Genomic DNA, 21,621 nt, shown 5'->3' with positions numbered 1-21,621 from the left:
TAACCTATTATTACTGCTATGCAATAAATAATCAACAATGTAGGCAAAATACAGACAAAAGAAAAAATACTTATATAGCTTCAAAAACAGCAACTTCAGATTCCACATCAAAAAGTCAGATGAAACACTGATCATAAGAATCTAAAATACAAAAAAGCAACAATTAAATCACACAGAATGATAAAAAAGAGCAACCTAAAAAAGTAACTTAATAAAATGGGGTCCAATCAATCTCCCTGTTCATGCCCTTAGGTTCCAGGGTATCAAGCTTAAAAATCCAGAACGTTTCACGCTGTTTGAGTAATAACTCTCTATTACCACCACGCCTGGTGGTACGGACTTGCTCGATAACCTGAAACCTAAGTTGATTTACCTGATGCCCCGCAGATAGAAAATGATGGGCCACAGGGGCAGATTGTACCTTGCACCTAATATTGCTTTTATGTTCCGTGATACGGTCCCCTATGCGTCTAGTAGATTCTCCCACATAGACACGCCCACAAGGGCATTTGATAAGATAAACAACAAATTTTGTGTTGCAGGTGAAAAAATCTCTATACATAAATTTATAACCAGTATGCGGGTGAAGAAAATGGGGACTTTTAATGATGGACCCACAATTGCTGCAACCTAGGCATGGAAAACATCCTAGGTTTTTCTTAGTGATGTAGCTCTGCCTTAATACTTTACTGGGGCCCAAATCAGCTTGAACAAGTGTATCACGTAAATTCTTAGACCTCTTAAATGCAGGCATGGAGAATTGGTGAAATTCTTTTATCTCTGAATTGCATCTCTGTAAAATGCCCCAATGGCGGCGAATAATTTTTGTAATTAAATTGCTTTGTCTGCAATATTCAGAGACAAAAGTCATTCTGCATTGATCAGTTTTGGGAGGTTTAGGTTTTAAAAGGTCCTGTCACTGCAAAGGTAGAACATCTTTAATGGTTTTGGCAATCAGGTCTGAAGGATAACCACGTTTCAAAAATTTATCACCCATTTCTGTTAATCTCATTTTAGAGACATCATCATTACCCACGATTCTCTTAACTCGTAGCATTTGGCTCCATGGTAAAGATTTAACAAGAGATGGGTGATGTGCACTATTGAATTTCAAAAGGCTGTTGCGGTCAGTCTTTTTCCTGTAGATATCAGTGAAAAAGCTATTACCATTTTTTGATACTGACACATCCAAGAAATCAATTTTGGTTTCACTGCTAACCAAAGTAAGCGTAATATTAGTGGTGGAGGAATTGAGATCAGCAACAAAAGACTCCAGGGCCCCAACGTCGCCCAGCCAAACACCAAAAATATCATCAATGTAGCGCCACCAGGTGGCGCCACATTGATGAAAAAGTGGATGTTCAAATACAAATTTTTCCTCATAGGAATTCATATAAATATTGGCATAATTAGGAACGACGTTGGAGCCCATGGCAGTACCCTGTAATTGGAGAAAAAAAGAATCTTCAAATAAGAAATAGTTGTTATATAAAATAACCTCCAATAACTGTAAAAGAAAATCAATCCTGTCAGATGAATAGACACCTGTAGACTGTAAGGCATTTCTAACTGCACCAATACCACTTGCGTTGGGTATGGAGGTGTAAAGACTACTAACATCTAAACTGAAAATAATAAATTTGTCAGTCTGCAGGTGTAAATTGTCTAGTTTAACCAAAAAATCATTAGTGTCTTTTATAAAAGAACATGACTGCTCCACCAGGGGTCTGAGTACTTTGTCAAAATATATGGCTATGTTTGAAAAAACTGAATTAGTGCCAGCAACAATTGGTCTCCCTGGGGGAGCAGTCATGGACTTATGTACCTTTGGCAAAACATATAAAACAGGGGTGATAGGGTCTTTCACCTGCAGAAAGTTACTAGTTTTAGAATCAATAAAGCCATTTAACAGGGCAGTTTTGACAATAGATTGAATTTCTTTGTTGATAAGGACTAGGGGATTACCTATCATTTTGCTATATACTTGTGTATCACTCAATTGGGAACAGATTTCTCTCTTGTAATCACATTTGTTAAGCAAAACAGTGGCCCCACCCTTTTCAGCCTGTTTCAGGATAAGATTGTTTTTATCTTTAAGACTTTTAAGTGCACTTCTATCAGCAGTGCCAAAATTGCTCATACCTTTAAATTTAGTAGATTTCCTTGTATTAAATGATTGCATTTTGTCAAAATCAGCCAAAACTAATTTTTCAAAAGTTTCAACACTATGATTAGTACTGTATGGTGTGAAACTACTCTTGTTACGTAACCCAAGGTTCTTAATGTCCAATAAATAGGTAGAGACAGGACTAGTGATATTAACATTATCCTTGGACAGAAGTGTAGGAGCAGGCTTGATGTTAACATTATTACTAATATGCCACACTTTAAGTCTAACATTTCTGAAGAACCGTTGTAAATCTGTCCTTAGATTAAAAAAATTACAGTCCGTTAATGGACGAAATGATAACCCCTTTGCAAGACAGCTCTTTCACCTGAACTTAAGGGGTAGTCCGAGATATTGATCACTATGTCTTCTTCTTTGAGCGGGTGGCTCGCTGTAGCTGTATCCCTGCTTGCTTCTGTTGGATCGTGGGCTGAGGTGCCTTGCCTGGGCTGGTGATGTTTGCGGCCACCCCGCCGCCTGGACTGCCTTCCCCTTCGCTGTGAGACAAATCCGCCGAATCTGAACTAGTGCTCGATGATTCTGTGTGCTGCTGTTGACGTCTGCGTCACCTGAAACCAGAACTGGGGAAGGAGCGTCATGCCAGTTCCGGTTTCAGGAGACGCAGACGTCAGCAGCAGCACACAGAATCATCGAACACTAGTTCAGATTCGGCAGATTTTTCTCACAGCGAAGGGGAAGGCGGTCCATGGAAAGAGTTTATTGATTCTAAAACTAGTAACTTTCTGCAGGTGAAAGACCCTATCACCCCTGTTTTATATGTTTTGCCAAAGGTACATAAGTCCATGACTGCTCCACCAGGGAGACCAATTGTTGCTGGCACTAATTCAGTTTTTTCAAACATAGCCATATACTCAGACCCCTGGTGGAGCAGTCATGTTCTTTTATAAAAGACACTAATGATTTTTTGGTTAAACTAGACAATTTACACCTGCAGACTGACAAATTTATTCTTTTCAGTTTAGATGTTAGTAGTCTTTACACCTCCATACCCCACGCAAGTGGTATTGGTGCAGTTAGAGAAATGCCTTACAGTCTACAGGTGTCTATTCATCTGACAGGATTGATTTTCTTTTACAGTTATTGGAGGTTATTTTATATAACCACTATTTCTTATTTGAAGATTCTTTTTTTCTCCAATTACAGGGTACTGCCATGGGCTCCAACGTCGCCCCTAATTATGCCAATATTTATATGAATTCCTATGAGGAAAAATTTGAAATTCAATAGTGCACATCACCCATCTCTTGTTAAATCTTTACCATGGAGCCAAATGCTACGAGTTAAGAGAATCGTGGGTAATGATGATGTCTCTAAAATGAGATTAACAGAAATGGGTGATAAATTTTTGAAACGTGGTTATCCTTCAGACCTGATTGCCAAAACCATTAAAGATGTTCTACCTTTGCAGAGACAGGACATTTTAAAACCTATGCCTCACAAAACTGATCAATGCAGAATGACTTTTGTCTCTGAATATTGCAGACAAAGCAATTTAATTACAAAAAATATTCGCTGCCATTGGGGCATTTTACAGAGATGCAATACAGAGATAAAAGAATTTCAGCAATTCCCCATGCCTGCATTTAAGAGGTCTAAGAATTTACGTGATACAATTGTTCAAGCTGATTTGGGCCCCAGTAAAGTATTAAGGCAGAGCTACATCACTAAGAAAAACCTAGGATGTTTTCCATGCCTAGGTTGCAGCAATTGTGGGTCCATCATTAAAAGTCCCCATTTTCTTCACCCGCATACTGGTTATAAATTTATGTATAGAGATTTTTTCACCTGCAACACAAAATTTGTTGTTTATCTTATCAAATGCCCTTGTGGGCGTGTCTATGTGGGAGAATCTACTAGACGCATAGGGGACCGTATCACGGAAAATAAAAGCAATATTAGGTGCAAGGTACAATCTGCCCCTGTGGCCCATCATTTTCTATCTGTGGGGCATCAGGTAAATCAACTTAGGTTTCAGGTTATCGAGCAAGTCCGTACCCCCAGGCATGGTGGTAATAGAGAGTTATTACTCAAACAGCGTGAAACGTTCTGGATTTTTAAGCTTGATACCCTGGAACCTAAAGGCATGAACAGGGAGATTGATTGGACCCCATTTTATTAAGTTACTTTTTTAGGTTGCTCTTTTTATCATTCTATGTGATTTAATTGTTGCTTTTTTGTATTTTAGATTCTTATGATCAGTGTTTCATCTGACTTTTTGATGTGGAATCTGAAGTTGCTGTTTTTGAAGCTATATAAGTATTTTTTCTTTTGTCTGTATTTTGCCTACATTGTTGATTATTTATTGAATAGCAGTAATAATAGGTTATTATTTTCAGCATCAATTTATGTAAATTTATTAATTGTGCTTTTGTCTATACCATCATTATATACATCATTAACTCAATATAAAGTATGTAAATTTGAGTGCATTTTAGGTGATTGAGGCCTCTAAATAGTTGTTTTTAATTTTCCTTCTCACACACACTGGCACACAAGAGGGCGCTATACCTATACAATTTATGGTTTTGAGAATGTAAGGGTTAAACTCCCAGGTATTTGCCTATATAATGCAGGTGTGTAATGATTGTCTTTATCACATGATTAAGGGGCACAGCCCCGAAACGTCGTGACTCTGTTTGTTCCTGTTCCTTTTGCATCAATAAATTGAGGGTTTTTGCAAGGAGACCACCTTGTCTGTGTTTTTTGCTTCTAGCAAGTTGGCAGTTACTTGCTTTTGGTCTCCTGCCTCCTGGGTCTCTGTGCTGGATACTACTGTGCCTTTTTTGCTTCATAAGATATGGACATACAGTTAAATTCGTTCTCATTGATATACTGCATTTGTAGACCACGAGATAGAGATAGGTCTATCAATTTCTTATATTTAACTGTAGGATTGGTATTAAGCTTCATGTAAGTATATGTGTCACACAATTGTCTCATAGCCTCTCTTCTTTTGTCACAATAATCTTGAACCACTATGGCCCCACCCTTATTGGCCGGGCGTATGATAATATTATGATCATTGGATAGGGTGGTCAAGGCTTTATATTTTTAGTACAATCATTACGTATTTGCCGAGTGAAACTTTTAATAGAAGGATTGGTGGTCTGGGGATCAAATTTGGATGGTGGCTTGAATCTATTATTACTGGGTATAGGTCTATCATGTTTGAAAACTTCCTTAATATTTAATGTTCTCTGAAATTTGTGTATATCAACAGAGGTTTGAAAATGATCACATTTGGGTGTAGGGATGAAGGACAGACCCCTGTTAAGGAGGTGATTCTCACTCGCAGTTAGTGGTCTAGTACTTAGATTATATACTATGTCAGTCGTTTCTTTGTCACATTTGTCTTTTTCACGACGTTTGCTCCGGATCATCACTGTGTTTCTAAAGCAGTTCGCAATCGATGGAACATTCTACAGACTGACAAGAGCCTATCGAATTGGAGACTTAATCCTCCCCGTATGGCATACAGACGTGCCAGGAATATACGAATATCTTGGTCAAGACTGACCCGAAGGATTCCTACCAAAAGGATACATGGCTCAAATCCACCAAGAAAGGATGCTTCAGATGTGGAGACTGTATCAACTGTAATGGGATGCAGATGGGTCCCACCTTTCAACACCCACATTGCAACAATCGCTATAGAATACAACACAGAGTCACATGCAGCAGCACCTATGTGGTCTATATCCTGATTTGTCCAGGCTCCCTTGTCTATGTAGGGAAAACCATCACAACGTTCCGTGAAATAATGGCTAATCATAGACATACCATTAGGGATGCCATTAAAAAGGGCACTTCAGATCAACCAGTGGCACGCCACTTTGTACAACTGAAACACAGTGTCCCTAGTTTGAGGACCATGATCATAGATCATATACCACCTCTAACCAGGGGAGTTGATCGTGGCAGAATCCTACTTTAATGAGAAACCAAATGGATTTACACTCTTGACACTGTGGAGCCTAGGGGACTTAACATACAACTTGACTATGGCCCCTTTATAGGATAAAGACACAGCCTACAGAAATTGGTCTGCACAATACCAGACACAAACAGTGCCGGGCTGTTCCTTTTTTGCTCTTCAACTAACGCTTATTCCCCTGTATCAGATCAATGTCATTTCTTATATTTGATTGGCATGTATAATCTGTGGCGTATGAGATTCTAATATTTATCACACGTTTATACCAAATGTTTAAGCATACCGTCCAAACCAGCAGCATATGATGTATCATTTCTAGCCTTACATGAAACATGTACTATTTTAAGGATTCAGTGTGTCCTCTGCAAACAGTGCTTTGCTTTTAACATTTGCAGATCTGCACAGAAACGCTTCCACTAGCCTGATACCTCACATAGCCGTGGATATGCAAATTAGCCATGTGCTACACACAGCTCCATTACCAGGGATTTCAGCTCTGTTGATGCTGGTTGCACCTATGACAACACACTACGAATCCGGAAGGGGCGTGGCCTCAGTGACGTGCACGTGAGCGTGCACACACACAGTGGAACTAAGTTTGCAATCAAGATAGAATGTGTATATAAAGCTGCATTGTCTCATAGTTTTTAACTTGTTCTTCCCTGTGGATGTCAGGTTTTGTCATCTGCCTGAAGGAACTGTTTGAACCATTTGATAAAGGTGCTGGTTGGCACTGAAACGTCATGGGATCGTTTTAATCTTTGAAAATTCTACAATAAAAGTTTTATTTTTAAACCCAGTGAGTGCTATCTTATTTTATATATATATATATATCCACACACAGGCACAGACAAGCACACATACCTGTGCAAATATGCACATGGGCACACAAAACAGGAAAAGATTATTTAAAGAGCTAATCATTGGACATAAAAACTTTGATACATTAGTAGTAGCATCTGCACTTACTAGCTCTTTAACATTGTATGTAACACGTATATTTTGTTTGGTACTTGCATTTGCTTTTTTTTTTTTAACTATTTACAAATAAATAAATACTGATGGCTAAGGACTGATGTTTCTTGTGGGTTCAAGGGCCCTATTTATTGCACTTATGTAAACCTTTAAAGTGCCATAAAACAAGTTGAGACCTGTGCATATTCTAAGAAAAAATAGTTTGCATACAAAATTGTTTAAAAATTGCTGGCAAGTATTTTAAAATACTTTTCAAAAATAAGCAAAATGACTTACATAATTGTGCTTTCTTGGAGTAGACCGATCCCCCCTTATCAGTGTTTAAAGGGACAGTTTACCCAAATCAAAACCTATTTTTATTTAATTTATCAAACAAAATTAAACCTGTGTGTGTGTGTCTTTTTTTATAAAACGTTTTGTAACTGAATATAATATTTTTGTAAAGTGCTGTTCTTATGGGCTGCTAACAATACCCATTTGGATATTTTCTGGCTGTGCGGCCACTCGAGCGCAGTCCCTTCTGTGCAGTGTGCATGCTCCAGTCCCTTTGGTGACATCGCCGCAAGTATGAACACGGATGTGCCCTCAATAAAAAGCTTGTCCGTGTTTAGCGGTGAGTTCTTGGTTTATGCTTGCAGCTGGTGCACGCGAGTTGTAGAGGTCATTTCTCCAACATTGGTGTGTCCGGTCCACGGCGTCATCCATTACTTGTGGGATATTCTCCTCCCCTACAGGGAAAGGCAAGGAGAGCACACAGCAGAGCTGTCCATATAGCTCCCCCTCTAGCTCCGCCCCCCAGTCATTCTCCTTGCCGCTCTGAACAAGTAGCATCTCCTCGGGGATGGTGAGGAGTTTGTGGTGTTAGTTGTAGTTTTTTATATCTTCTATCAAGAGTTTGTTATTTTAAAATAGTGCTGGCTTGTACTATTTACTCTACAACAGAAAAGTGATGAAGATTTCTGTTAAGAGGAATATGATTTTAGCACAAGTAACTAGAGTCCATTGCTGTTACCACGCAGGACTGTTGAAACAAGAGAACTTCAGTTGGGGGTAACAGTTTGCAGACTCATCTGCTTCAGGTATGACTAGTCTCCTAACAACACAGGCTAATGCTAGATGACAGTCATTTTTCCCCTCAGGGAAAATGGTAAGCCATTTTTCTTTCACCTCAGCAAAAAAGATAACAGGCTTCCCCTTTTTGATTCAGCTGTGCAGTTGATTTCAAGGCAGTGCATGCAGTTTTCATGTGAGAGGGTCCTGTGACTCAGAAAGTGACTCCAGAAGGCTTATTTCTGTGGATGATTGACCCCTAAGGAAGGTAAAATGCTGCAGCAATACTGTAGCAGGGATTGTAGTGTATAAAAACGGTTAAATACAACAATTAGCTCTGGTTTGCTTGTTTTAAGAGCTAGAGTCTCCATATTTGCTGTGCAATACTTTCTAAGCATTAAGACAGGGAGCTGTTTCAACACTAGCGAAGCGCACAACTATTCCTATAGAGGACAGCTGCGCTTTCAAAGATCCTTTGGATAAAAATTGGAAGGATTGCTTAAAAAAGATTTTTGTTCAACAAGGGTTCATCCTTCAACCAGCTACGTGTGTTATTACTGTCACTTCAGCGGCGTCCTTTTGGTTCGAGGAACTAGAAAGGTCGCTCCAGAAAGAGACTTCCTATGAAGAAGTCATGGACCGAATTCACGCATTAAAGTTAGCTAATTCCTTTATATTGGATGCCGCTTTTTAAATAACGAAATTGGCGGCGAAAAACTCAGGTTTTGCTATAGTAGCGCGGAGGGCGCTTTGGCTAAAATCCTGGTCGGCAGATGTGTCGTCCAAGACTAAGTTACTTAATATTCCTTTCAAGGGTAAGACCCTTTTTGGGCCGGAATTGAAGGAAATTATTTCAGACATCACTGGGGGTAAGGGCCATGCCCTCCCACAGGATAGGCCTTTTAAGGCTAAGAACAAGTCTAATTTTCGTTCCTTTCACAATTTCAGGAACGGACCGGCTAATAACTCCTCTGCCGCTAGACAAGAAGGTAACGCGGCCCAGCCCAAACCCGCTTGGAAGCCCATGCAAGGCTGGAACAAGGGTAAACAGACCAAGAAACCTGCAGCTGCTACCAAGACAGCATGAAGGGGTAGCCCCCGATCCGGGACCGGATCTGGTAGGGGGCAGACTATCTCTCTTCGCTCAGGCTTGGGCAAGAGATGTTCCGGATCCCTGGGTACTAGAAATAGTCTCCAAGGGATACCTGCTAGAGTTCAAGGGACTTCCTCCAAAGGGAAGATTCCACCTGTCTCACTTATCTTCAGACCAGATAAAGAAACAGGCATTCTTACATTGTGTAAGAGACCTATCAAAGATGGGAGTGATAAACCCAGTCCCCTCCGGGGAACAAGGTCTAGGTTTTTACTCAAACCTGTTTGTGGTTCCCAAAAAAGAGGGAACTTTCAGGCCAATCCTGGATTTAAAGATATTAAACAATTTCCTCAGAGTTCCATCCTTCACGTGGCTCTTCCATTCGGTTTAGCCACCGCTCCCAGAATTTTCTCAAAGGTGCTAGGGTCCCTTCTAGCGGTCCTAAGGCCGAGGGGCATCGCTGTAGCACCTTATCTAGACGACATCCTAATCCAAGCGTCATTTCTTTCCAAAGCGAGGGCCACACAGACATTGTGTTGGCTTTTCTCAGATCTCACGGGTGGAAGGTGAACATAGAAAAGAGTTCACTGTCACCGTCCACAAGGGTTCCGTTTCTGGGAACAATAATAGATTCTATGGAAATGAAGATCTTCCTGACAGAAGTCAAAGTTAAAGCTTCTAAACGCTTGTCAAGTTCTTCATTCTATTCCTTAACCCTCCATAGCTCGGTGCATGGAAGTAATAGGACTAATGGTCGCAGCAATGGACGTGGTTCCTTTTGCTCGAATTCATCTAAGACCATTACAGCTGTGCATGCTCAATCAGTGGAATGGGGACTATACAGACTTGTCTCCCCAAATTCAAGTAGACCAGGTAACCAGGGACTCACTTCTCTGGTGGTTGACCCAGGATCACCTGTCTCAGGGAATGAGTTTCCGCAGACCGGAGTGGGTCATTGTCACGACCGACGCCAGCCTCTTGGGGTGGGGCGCGGTCTGGGACTCCCTGAAAGCTCAGGGCCTATGGTCTCGGGAAGAGTCGCTTCTCCCGATAAACATTTTGGAACTAAGAGCAATATTCAATGCGCTCCTGGCTTGACCTCAGCTAGCGAAAGCCAGGTTCATAAGATTTCAGTCGGACAACATAACGACTGTTGCGTACATCAATCATCAGGGGGGAACAAAGAGTTCCCTAGCGATGAAGGAAGTAACCAAGATCATCCAATGGGCAGAGAATCACTCCTGCCATCTATCTGCTATTCACATCCCAGGAGTAGACAACTGGGAGGCGGACTATTTGAGTCGTCAGACTTTCCATCCGGGGGAGTGGGAACTCCACCCGGAGGTCTTTGCTCAGTTAACCCAATTATGGGGCATTCCAGACATGGATCTAATGGCGTCCCGTCAGAACTTCAAGATTCCTTGTTACGGGTCCAGATCCAGGGATCCCAAGGCGATTCTAGTGGATGCATTAGTGGCGCCTTGGTCGTTCAACCTAGCGTATGTGTTTCCACCGTTTCCTCTCCTTCCCAGGCTCATAGCCAGGATCAAACAGGAAAAGGCCTCGGTGATTCTGATAGCTCCTGCGTGGCCACGCAGGACTTGGTATGCAGACCTGGTGAATATGTCATCGGCTCCACCATGGAAGCTACCTTTGAGACAGGATCTTCTAGTACAAGGTCCATTCGAACATCCAAATCTAGTTTCTCTGCAGCTGACTGCTTGGAAATTGAACGCTTGATTTTATCCAAACGTGGGTTTTCGAATTCTGTGACAGATACTCTGGTCCAAGCCAGAAAACCTGTGACTAGAAAGATTTACCATAAAATATGGCGTAAATATATCTGTTGGTGTGAATCCAAGGGATTCTCCTGGAGTAAAATAAAAATTCCAAGGATTCTCTCCTTTCTCCAAGAAGGTTTGGATAAAGGGTTGTCCGCTAGTTCTCTAAAGGGACAGATTTCTGCTTTATCTGTCTTGTTACACAAACGACTGGCAGCTGTGCCAGATGTACAAGCTTTTGTTCAGGCTTTGGTTAGAATCAAGCCTGTTTACAGAACCATGACTCCTCCTTGGAGTCTAAATTTAGTTCTTTCAGTTCTTCAAGGGGTTCCGTTTGAACCTTTACATTCCATAAATATTAAGTTATTATCTTGGAAAGTACTGTTTTTGGGTGCTATTTCTTCTGCTAGAAGAGTTTCTGAATTATCTGCTTTGCAGTGTAATCCACCCTATCTGGTTTTCCATTCAGATAAGGTTGTTTTGCGTACTAAGCCTGGTTTTCTTCCAAAAGTTGTTTCCAACAAGAATATTAACCAGGAAATAGTTGTTCCTTCTCTGTGTCCGAAACCAGTTTCAAAGAAGGAACGTTTATTACACAATTTAGATGTTGTTCGTGCTTTAAAGTTCTATTTAGAAGCAACAAAAGATTTTAGACAAACCTCATCTTTGTTTGTTTGTCGTTTACTCTGGTAAGAGGAGAGATCAAAAAGCTACTGCTACCTCTCTCTCTTTCTGGCTAAAAAGCATTATCCGATTGGCCTATGAGACTGCCGGACGACAGCCTCCTGACCGAATCACAGCTCACTCTACTAGGGCTGTGGCTTCCACATGGGCCTACAAGAACGAGGCTTCTGTTGATCAGATATGTAAGGCAGCGACTTGGTATTCTCTGCACACTTTTGCCAAATTCTACAAATTTTGATACTTATGCTTCTTCGGAGGCTATTTTTGGGAGAAAGGTTTTGTAAGCCGTGGTGCCTTCCATTTAGGTAACCTGATTTGCTCCCTCCCTTCATCCGTGTCCTAAAGCTTTGGTATTGGTTCCCACAAGTAATGGATGACGCCGTGGACCGGACACACCAATGTTGGAGAAAACAGAATTTATGCTTACCTGATAAATTACTTTCTCCAACGGTGTGTCCGGTCCACGGCCCGCCCTGGTTTTCCTAATCAGGTTGAAATTTTTTTTTGTCTTTATACACTAGTCACCACGGCACCCTATAGTTTCTCCTTTTTCTCCTAACCGTCGGTCGAATGACTGGGGGGCGGAGCTAGAGGGGGAGCTATATGGACAGCTCTGCTGTGTGCTCTCCTTGCCTTTCCCTGTAGGGGAGGAGAATATCCCACAAGTAATGGATGACGCCGTGGACCGGACACACCGTTGGAGAAAGTAATTTATCAGGTAAGCATAAATTCTGTTTTTTGCACTCGTTGCTGGCTTTGCGATTTTATATTTTATTATGTGAGTGCTCCGAGGGATAACCTGTAGAATGTGTGAATTCAGAATTACATACACAAGGTTTCTTTCACATGATGAAACCCACATCTGAGAGTCTATGTTGGTGCTCTGTTTCTGTGCTGATTGTGGATTACTGATTGCGCTGCCTGGAGCAAAAGTAGCTTCCACCTAACGCATGAATGTTTTTTTAGATAAAAGCACCCCCCATCCGCGTGCGCACGCATCATTGATGTAAGGGGCGCGCTTCTATGATAATTGCGCATGCTTTTTGCAAAACTAAGCTACTTTGCATAAAATGAACTACAAGACTTTGATAGGCTATGGGGCAGGGTAAGAAAGTTGGCAAGCACTGCCCTTTTATCTGGGTGTTCCAGGGTCGGAGAATTGCAATGCAAAGAAGCGGATTAAAAAGGTAAAAACATATACTACATATGTTTAAAAGCAGACTTATTCACGGTTCTCTTTTTCTTTACTTAATAATGTGCTTTTGCTGCTAATGAGCTATTTTACATTGAGTGAACTGCTCCTTTAACATAAAAAACACAGGCATTGTATTTTAACTGAGTTCACAGCAGCTTATTTGCTTCTAGGCCTGCTCCAGCAGGTAATGAGTGTTAAAGTCTTGTATTCTACTACCATAGCAATGGGGATATAGATGCAGCCATAAAAGGAATTGTGTGTGGGGGGGGGGGGAGTTAGAGCTGTACAATTCGGACACTTAAAGTGAATGTAAATTTTGATGCTAAAGTGCCAGGTTTTAAAAATTAGATTAAAAACAGGGGCACTTTAATTCATCAAAATTTACATTTCACTCCTGTTGTGAAAAAAATATAGCTTTTAATCTTGACTCCAGCTTCCTCCACCTGTCGCAAAGCCTCTTCCTGGGTCTAAAATGAGGAATCCGGCTTCCTCCAATCACAGCATTGAATCAGACACTGATTCCCCCGGGGGGGAAGCCGTGATTGGAGGATGACCTATCCATCATTTCTGTCATCAGATATGGCTTGCGACAACTGGAGGAAGCTGGAGCTGCTATCAAGTTTAAAAGGTAAGTTTTTTTTCACAACAGGAGTGAAATGTAAATTTAGATTAATTAAAGTGCCCCTGTTTTTAATCAAATTTTTAAAAACCGGGCACTTTAACATCAAAATTTACATTCACTTTAAAGGGACATTATACACTAATTTTTTTCTTTGCATAAATGTTTTGTAGATGATCTATTTATATAGCCCATACCATTTTTTTGTTTTTTTTTAAATGTATAGTTTTGCTTATTTTAAAATAACATTGCTCTGATTTTCAGACTCCTAACCAAGTCCCAAAGTTTTAGGAGAATACCGACAGATACCTACTCCAGCTTGCTCCTGTTTGTGTAAAGGGTCTTTTCATATGCAAAGGAAGGGGGAGGGGGGAGTGTCTTATTTCCCAATTGCAGTGGGCTTTCCGACTGCCTTTTCAACAGAGCTAAACTGAGAGCTTCTAAGTAAGTTTTTAAACAGTTTTATACTGGATTTTTATATCAGTATGTGTGCATCTTATTCTTTATAGTAGTGTATATTACATGCAGTTATATGAAAATTGGTGTATACTGTCCCTTTAAAAGAAAGTGTTAATGACAAAGCACTGCAGTATACATTTGCAGGTAATTAAAGTATATCGGCCAGATTACGAGTTTTGCGTTATGAGGGGTGCGGTGTTAACTTGCACGTTATTCTCACCGCTCACTTACCTACAGCGCTGGTATTACAGGTTTTTACAAACCCGGCGTTAAAAAGCAAGAAGTGAGCGTAGAGCAAAATTGTGCTCCATACCGCACTCCAATACCAGCGCTGCTTAAGTCAGCGTTGAGCTGGTTGTACATGCACGATTTCCCCATAGACATCAATGGGGAGAGCCGGCTGAGAAAAAGTCTAACACCTGCCAAATAGCAGCGTAAAGCTCAGTAATGCAGCCCCATTGATTCCTATGGGGAAACACATTTTATGTTTACACTTAACACCCCTAATCTTACACTTATTAACCCCTAATCTGCCACCCCCGACATTGCCAACACCTACATTATACTTATTAACCCCTAATCTGCCGGTCTGGACATCGCCACCATCTACATTATACTTATAAACCCCTAATCTGCTGCCCCCAACATCGCCGACAACTACATTATATTTATTAACCCCTTATCTCTCGCCCCCAATGTCGCCGCAACCTACCTACATTTATTACCCCCTAATCTGCCGCCCCCAACGTTGCCACCACTATTTTCAATTTATTAACCCCTAACCCTAACACCCACTAACTTAAATTAATTAAAATAATTCTAAATAAAACTTACTATTAATAACTAAATAATTCCTATTTAAAACTAAATACTTACCTGTAAAATAAACCCTCAAGCTAGCTACAATATAACTAATAGTTACATTGTAGCTAGCTTAGGGTTTATTTTTATTTTACAGGCAAGTTTGTATTTATTTTAACTAGGTAGAATAGTTACTAAATCGTTATTAACTATTTAATAACTACCTAGCTAAAATAAATACAAATTGACCTGTAAAATAAAACCTAACCTAAGTTACACTAACACCTAACACTACACAATTAAATAAATTCCCTAAATTAAATACAATTAACTAAATTCAAAACAATTAGCTAAATTACAAAAACAAACAAACACTAAATTACAGAAAATAAAAAACAAATTACAAGATCTTTAAACTAATTACACCTAATCTAATAGCCCTATCAAAATAAAAAAGCCCACCCAAAATAAAAAAAACCCTAGCCTCTGATGTATTGCCAAGGTAATAAGGCCTCAACCCTCTTTGCCCATAAATTAAGGAGCAGGACAGCGGCGGCTAGGATCTTATCTCTCCAGAGAGGTAACATTTTGGTCTACTCCCCTAAGGAAATTGGAGAGACGTTCGCGGAATATTACTCTAATCTGTACCACCTTAAGCCCTTGATGACTACTAAAGAGTCCTCCTCGTGTGAAATAGTACATTTCTTACAGACGCTGGGCCTGCCATCCCTCACAGACGGGGATGGAGAGGCACTTAAAGCTCCATTTACCCTAAATGAGCTTAGTTTAGCCATTAAACACTCCCAAAATAACAAGGCTCCAGGCCCAGATGGGTACCCAACAGCCTTCTATAAATTGTTTAAACCGGAACTCCATGGGATCCTCCTCAAGGTCTTTTCGGAAGCCCGAGAGGCAGGCTCATTCCATAAAGAATTTTTACAAGCAGTAATTCTGCCCATACCGAAACCAAACAAAGACCCCTCACAATGTACGAGCTACAGACCAATATCCTTGATAAATGGTGATGTAAAGCTATATGCAAAGCTATGGGCTAACCGCCTTAATAGCCTGCTCCCGAAGGTGATTCATACAGACCAAGTTGGTTTCACGTTTGGTAGAGAAGGCCCAGACAATTCCCGAAAAAAGCTAAACATACTCACAGAAGCCTCCCGACTGAGGACACCCATGCTGGCCCTGTCGCTAGACGCAGAAAAAGCGTTTGACAGGGTCAGATGGGAATACCTATGGCATACGCTTGCTCAATTTGGCATACCAGAGACCGTGATTAAAGCAATTCGTGCCCTGTATTCTTGTCCCTCAGCAGTAGTTAAGGGTATGGGGTTTGCCTCCCCGGAAATATGTATCACCAACGGCACCAGACAAGGATGCCCCCTGTCACCTTTAATTTTTTCCATGGCCATTGAACCTTTAGCTCAGGCTATTAGGCAATCACCTGCAGTAAGAGGGGTCCAGCTTGGAGGCGCTACTGCGAAGATCGCACTGTACGCGGACAATGTTACGCTCTTCTTAACAAACCCAATAGGCTCCCTGCCAGTACTCTTTGATACTATCTCTGAGTTCGGAGCTCACAGCTACTACAAAGTAAATGTCACCAAAACAGAGGCTTTACCAGTATGCATGCCAGCATTTGAATTGGATATACTACAAACATTGTACTCCTTCCAATGGTCACAAATCGGGTTCATAGTCACTTCTAAAGATTCCCAATAGTGCAACATACACGGGGAATATTATATTAAATTATCTCACAATGAATAATTACTATTCTCAACTATATTCTGAAATCCAATCATCGAAAAATTAAAAAACAAGATCCTATATGGTGATCATCTGTCTTGCTGTTCACCTATCTGTCAGAACGTATTACATACACATCAAAACAATAGTGATTGGTCAGCGGCTAGACTATAGTCCACTCCTGATCTTTCTAATAGTATGCAAAACAATGTATCACATTTGATTCAGTGTAACACTGGCAAACAGAAATACTGATATGTCTATATACTATGAAATTCTAGCATCCTTTCACTTGCTGTCATTTTATACAGTAATCTGTCACACTACCATTTAAAAACACGTTATATTCCTCAATGCGTTCGCTTACAAATCATATATTTCACACAGTCATTTCTAAGACTAAGATCCCAATTATGCCATTGCGGTACGATACATTAATTTTCCACTAAGCATTGTTATGTTATGACACAAAGTAACTCTTAACACTCAATGCTCTGTTTACAATCTGCAGTGATCATCCAATCGCTACCATCTAACATACACACCCCTGTTTATTCAATAGTGATTGGTCCAATAGTATCAGCACACACGCCCCCCTATTCACACTCCCTCCTCACGCTACGTAATACCGGATGCCACTGTCTATTCTCATAACAGACAGAACAAGCACCCAATCAGATCTATTTAAAATCGAGAGGGACAACGAATCAGGGGCAAGAGGTGGGACAACTACCCACATAAATAACGCTGAGTAGCAGCGGCCCGCACCCCCTCTGAGGAAGAGTTCTGTGAAACGCGCGTCAGGGGTCCAGCAGGAGAAGCTAGTTCTCTCCTGTCTGTCGCTTTTAATCTGCTTACCGAGTTAATAACAGAATCTTTATCTATCTATATAATTGCTGAATCCTGGTGCCTACTATTTACCTTAAAAATATAACTATTTAAAAGTAAAATAGCCCTCGGATTGTAAGGGCTTAGCTTATCCTTTATTACAAAACTGTGGGCATCAGGTTAAATACATATAGCACTACTTATTATATCCATCCTATTTAATTGGGTTTAAGTGTTTTTAACCTTTTCAGGCTACTTCTGTGTGAATGTTTGTTCCTAGTTGCTATAATAAAATATTAAAGTATGAATGTAATGGAACATTTTAAACAAATAGAGTAATTCCACATTTATGTGATCATCCGGAGTTAAAAAAATATCTTTTTTTGTGGTATTCTTTTCTAAATAATTCTAAGTGTATCTCTTTGTACAATTAGTACTCCTAGTTGTTTAGTCACAAACCTCCATTCGGCACTTAGGGGTACAGCTAGGTCCGGACCCAAAATTGGTTATTTCCATTAACTATACAAACCTCATTAAAGAGGTCACTGAGCTTACATCCTCGTGGAGTCTTAAAGAAATTTCATGGCTGGGCCGCATCGCCTCCTTCAAAATGACGATCTTGCCAAAAATTCTGTACTATTTCCGCTGTATTCCTCTTAATGTACCTACCGCTCTAATAGACAAGCTCCAATCTCTTGGGCAACACTATATCTGGAATAAGTCCAGGCCCCGGATAGCGGCGAAGATACTCCAAAAAAGATATGAATTTGGAGGAGTTGCAATGCCTAGCATACGTGGTTATTATGAGGCAGCCAGGCTTTCTCATATCACAGCGTGGGCGGATAAGGGGGAACAGCAGGGCTGGAAAAGCATAGAAACATTGGTCCTTCCCCTAGGCCTAAAGTTGGCAGACTTACCCTGGATCCCTAAGCATTGTGTTGACAGCTTGGGATTACAAAACGTCATTATCAGAGATAATCTGAAAGTTTGGTATAGCCTCAGAAACCTACGCGACATCGCCCCACACCCGTCTCCCATTCATTCTATACCAGCCTTACTGGCAGCTCTCACTGATACACACATACAGCAGTGGAGTGACTTGGACCTGAAAGTGGTCTCCCGTGTATACCTCTCGGACACCTTAATCTCACCCCATAATATCAGTACCATTATCCCAGAGCCCCCCCCCCCCGTGGGCCTCTTTTGAATATTCAAGGCTCTATGCCTTTATGACATCTTGGGGATTCCCCAAAGCCCTAAACAGGCCCCTGACTAACTGGGAAAAGCTATGGCAACTCCCTATTAAGACTCCTAGGCTCATATCGTTCCACTATGATCTTCTACAGTCGTCCACTAACAAAGACAGACCATGGCAGCTAAGGGCTTGGGAGGGAGATTTATCCAGACCTATTTCAGATAAGGACCTATCCACAGCCATGACGTTAACTAAAAAGACGGTACACTGTGCAAACACATTAGAAGCTTACATGAAATTATTCCTAAAATGGTACTATACTCCCACGAGGCTGTCACAGATGTTCCCCACAACGCCCCCTTTGTGTTGGAGAAAGTGCATGCAAAGAGGCTCAGATATGCATATTTGGTGGGACTGCCCAAAACTGGCACCTCTCTGGACACAGGTAAAAACCCTCTGTGCTAACCTGGGGCTATCTATCCCACTCACTCCTGCAATCGCTCTTCTACACATTTTCCCGAGGAGCGTTCCAACCCACGTCTCTAAATTGGTCATCTTTGTCCTAGCGGCCACAAAACTGGCGATAGCAAGGGCCTGGAAACAAACCCATCCCCCAGATGTAACGGTTGTTACATCTATAATGCAGGTGTACGCCACAATGGAACAAAGTTTCTATTCCCATATGGACAAGGAAGAGCTTTACTGGCAGATTTGGGAGTCCTGGTTTAACTACCAGGGAGCTCAAAGATAAATGCCTAGTCGAATTCAAGGTTCCAGTCACCCCTACCACCATATTCTTGTCCCTCCCCCTGTCCCCCTTCTTTCCCTTCCCCCCTCATGTAGTATTAAAGCTCATACTCCCCCTCCCCCCGCCTCTTCTCAACCTGGACCCCCCCCGCCTGGAGATGCGCACTATAATTACCAGCTGCAGTACACGGAGAGGCACTCCTAAGCTGACTTCACGAAACTCCTAGAAAGTTGAGTTACTGTGTAGGACTGAGGTACTACCCGGTCCTTGTATCCTAAGTTTGTTCATACTGTTCATAAACAAGGTTTTCATAATGGATATATTTCTTAGTTCACATTAATCGAAAATGAGGTTTATATGGTAGATATCTTATTGCATACTTGACATGCTTGACCCATATGCGCAGTATTTTCATTATTAGCTATGCCTACTGTGTCATTACAAAAGCACAATGTTTATGTATGTGTTCACCTGTTGGTCACCTGCGCTGTGACATCTGCTGTAATGTTTAATCCTCAATAAAAAACTTTTTTGAAAAAAAAAAAAAAAAAACCCTAGCCTAAAGTAAACTACCAATAGCCCTTAAAAGGGACTTTTGCGTGGCATTGCCCCAAAGAAATCAGCTCTTTTACCTGTAAAAAAAAAAATACAAACAACCCCCCCAACAGTAAAACCCACCACCCACACAACCAACCCTCCAAATAAAACCCTAACTAAAAAAAAACTAAGCTCCCCATTGCACTGAAAAGGGCATTTGGATGGGCCTTAAAAGGGCATTTAGCTCTATTGCAGCCCAAAGCCCTAACCTAAAAATAAAACCCACCCAATACACCCTTAAAAATCCTAACACTAACCCCCGAGGATCCACTTATCGATGTTAGGGACAGCAAATTAGGGGTTAATAATATTTAACTAATGTTTGCAAGGCGGGAGTGCGGTGGTTTAGGGGTTAATATGTTTTTTATAGTGGCTGCGATGTTGGGAGCGGCAGATTAGGGGTTAATAATTTTATTTTAGTGTTTGCGATGCGGGAGGGCCTCGGTTTAGGGGTTAATAGGTAGTTTATGGGTGTTAGTGTACTTTTTAACACTTTAGTTATGAGTTTTATGCTACAGCGTTGTAGTGTAAAACTCATAACTACTGACTTTAGAATGCGTTACGAATCTTGACGGGGTAGGCTGTACCGCTCACTTTTTGGCCTCCCAGGACAAGCTTGTAATACTGGCGCTATGGAAGTCCCATAGAAAAAAGACTATACGCAATTTGTGTAAGTTGATTTGCGGTAAGGTCAAAAAAGTGTGCGAGACAGCTGTACCTACAAGACTCGTAATAGCAGCGGTAGTAAAAAAGCAGCGTTATGATGCTTAACGCAGCTTTTTTACTCATAATGCAAGACTCGTAATCTAGACGTAAATTATTATATTTTGTCTCTATCCCAACTTGTTTTATGTCCCTTTAAAGGGAACATAAATCACATATTGTATATCCCCATAAAAAGGTTTAATTATGCATAGTAGGGGGGTACCTTTCCAATGAACTTTCATTATTATTTTATAAGGGTAGTTTTTTACATTGGTTCCAGATAATCTGGAAAGTTTTCAATGAAATTCAGAACTCTGAACCCCCTCACATGCTGCATGGTGATTGCTTTTTGTGTGCATGTGTTCAAATGTATTTGTACCTAATTGGCTTCAGTAAAGGAGATACCATTAATCTGTGTTCTTCAAACCACTGGTCAGGACCTATTGCTGGGTCGCAACACCAAGTGTGTTTGTGTTGTAGGAGAGTGTGTGTGTTGTGTGTGTTTTAGGAGAGTGTGTATGTGTTGTATGAGAGTGTGTAGTGTGTGTGTGTTATGAGAGTGTGTGTGGTGTGTATGTTGTATGACAGTGTGTATGGGGTGTGTGTGTGTTGTATGACAGTGTGCGGTGTGTGTGGTATGTGTGTTTGTGTTATTACCTTCTAAAACACTTTCAAGTTTGACTACAATCAGGAATAAAGTGTGCACACATTTAGTCACTTTGCCAAAAATTTCAGATATCTTGTATATTACTTCAAAAAAATTCAGAACAAATATATAAATAGGGTCGCAAAGATATGTGGTATCATGGCACTGGTTCCTTTGAAAAAAATTGAAAAACCCTGCCATTAAAATAAAAAAAGACTGCAGGGCATTTAAAATGTTGCTAATGATAAAGTAGTATAAAATGCTTTTAAATTATTTATTTTGTATCCATATCTTTTGCAATGCAGTGATACATTTCTGAAGCACTTATACAAACATTTTAAATGATTGCTATAACCATGATACAA

General features: G+C 40.8%; 1 protein-coding gene across 1 annotated transcript in view; it reads left to right on the top strand.

Annotated features, from left to right (window-relative positions):
* Positions 1 to 21,621, top strand: part of LOC128645281 (sterol 26-hydroxylase, mitochondrial) — a 216,510-nt gene that overhangs the window by 25,835 nt on the left and 169,054 nt on the right. The window lies entirely within an intron of this gene.

The sequence above is a fragment of the Bombina bombina genome, chromosome 1 (genome assembly GCF_027579735.1).
Source record: "Bombina bombina isolate aBomBom1 chromosome 1, aBomBom1.pri, whole genome shotgun sequence".
Lineage (NCBI taxonomy): Eukaryota > Metazoa > Chordata > Amphibia > Anura > Bombinatoridae > Bombina > Bombina bombina.
This window is presented reverse-complemented; position numbering and strand designations above follow the sequence as displayed.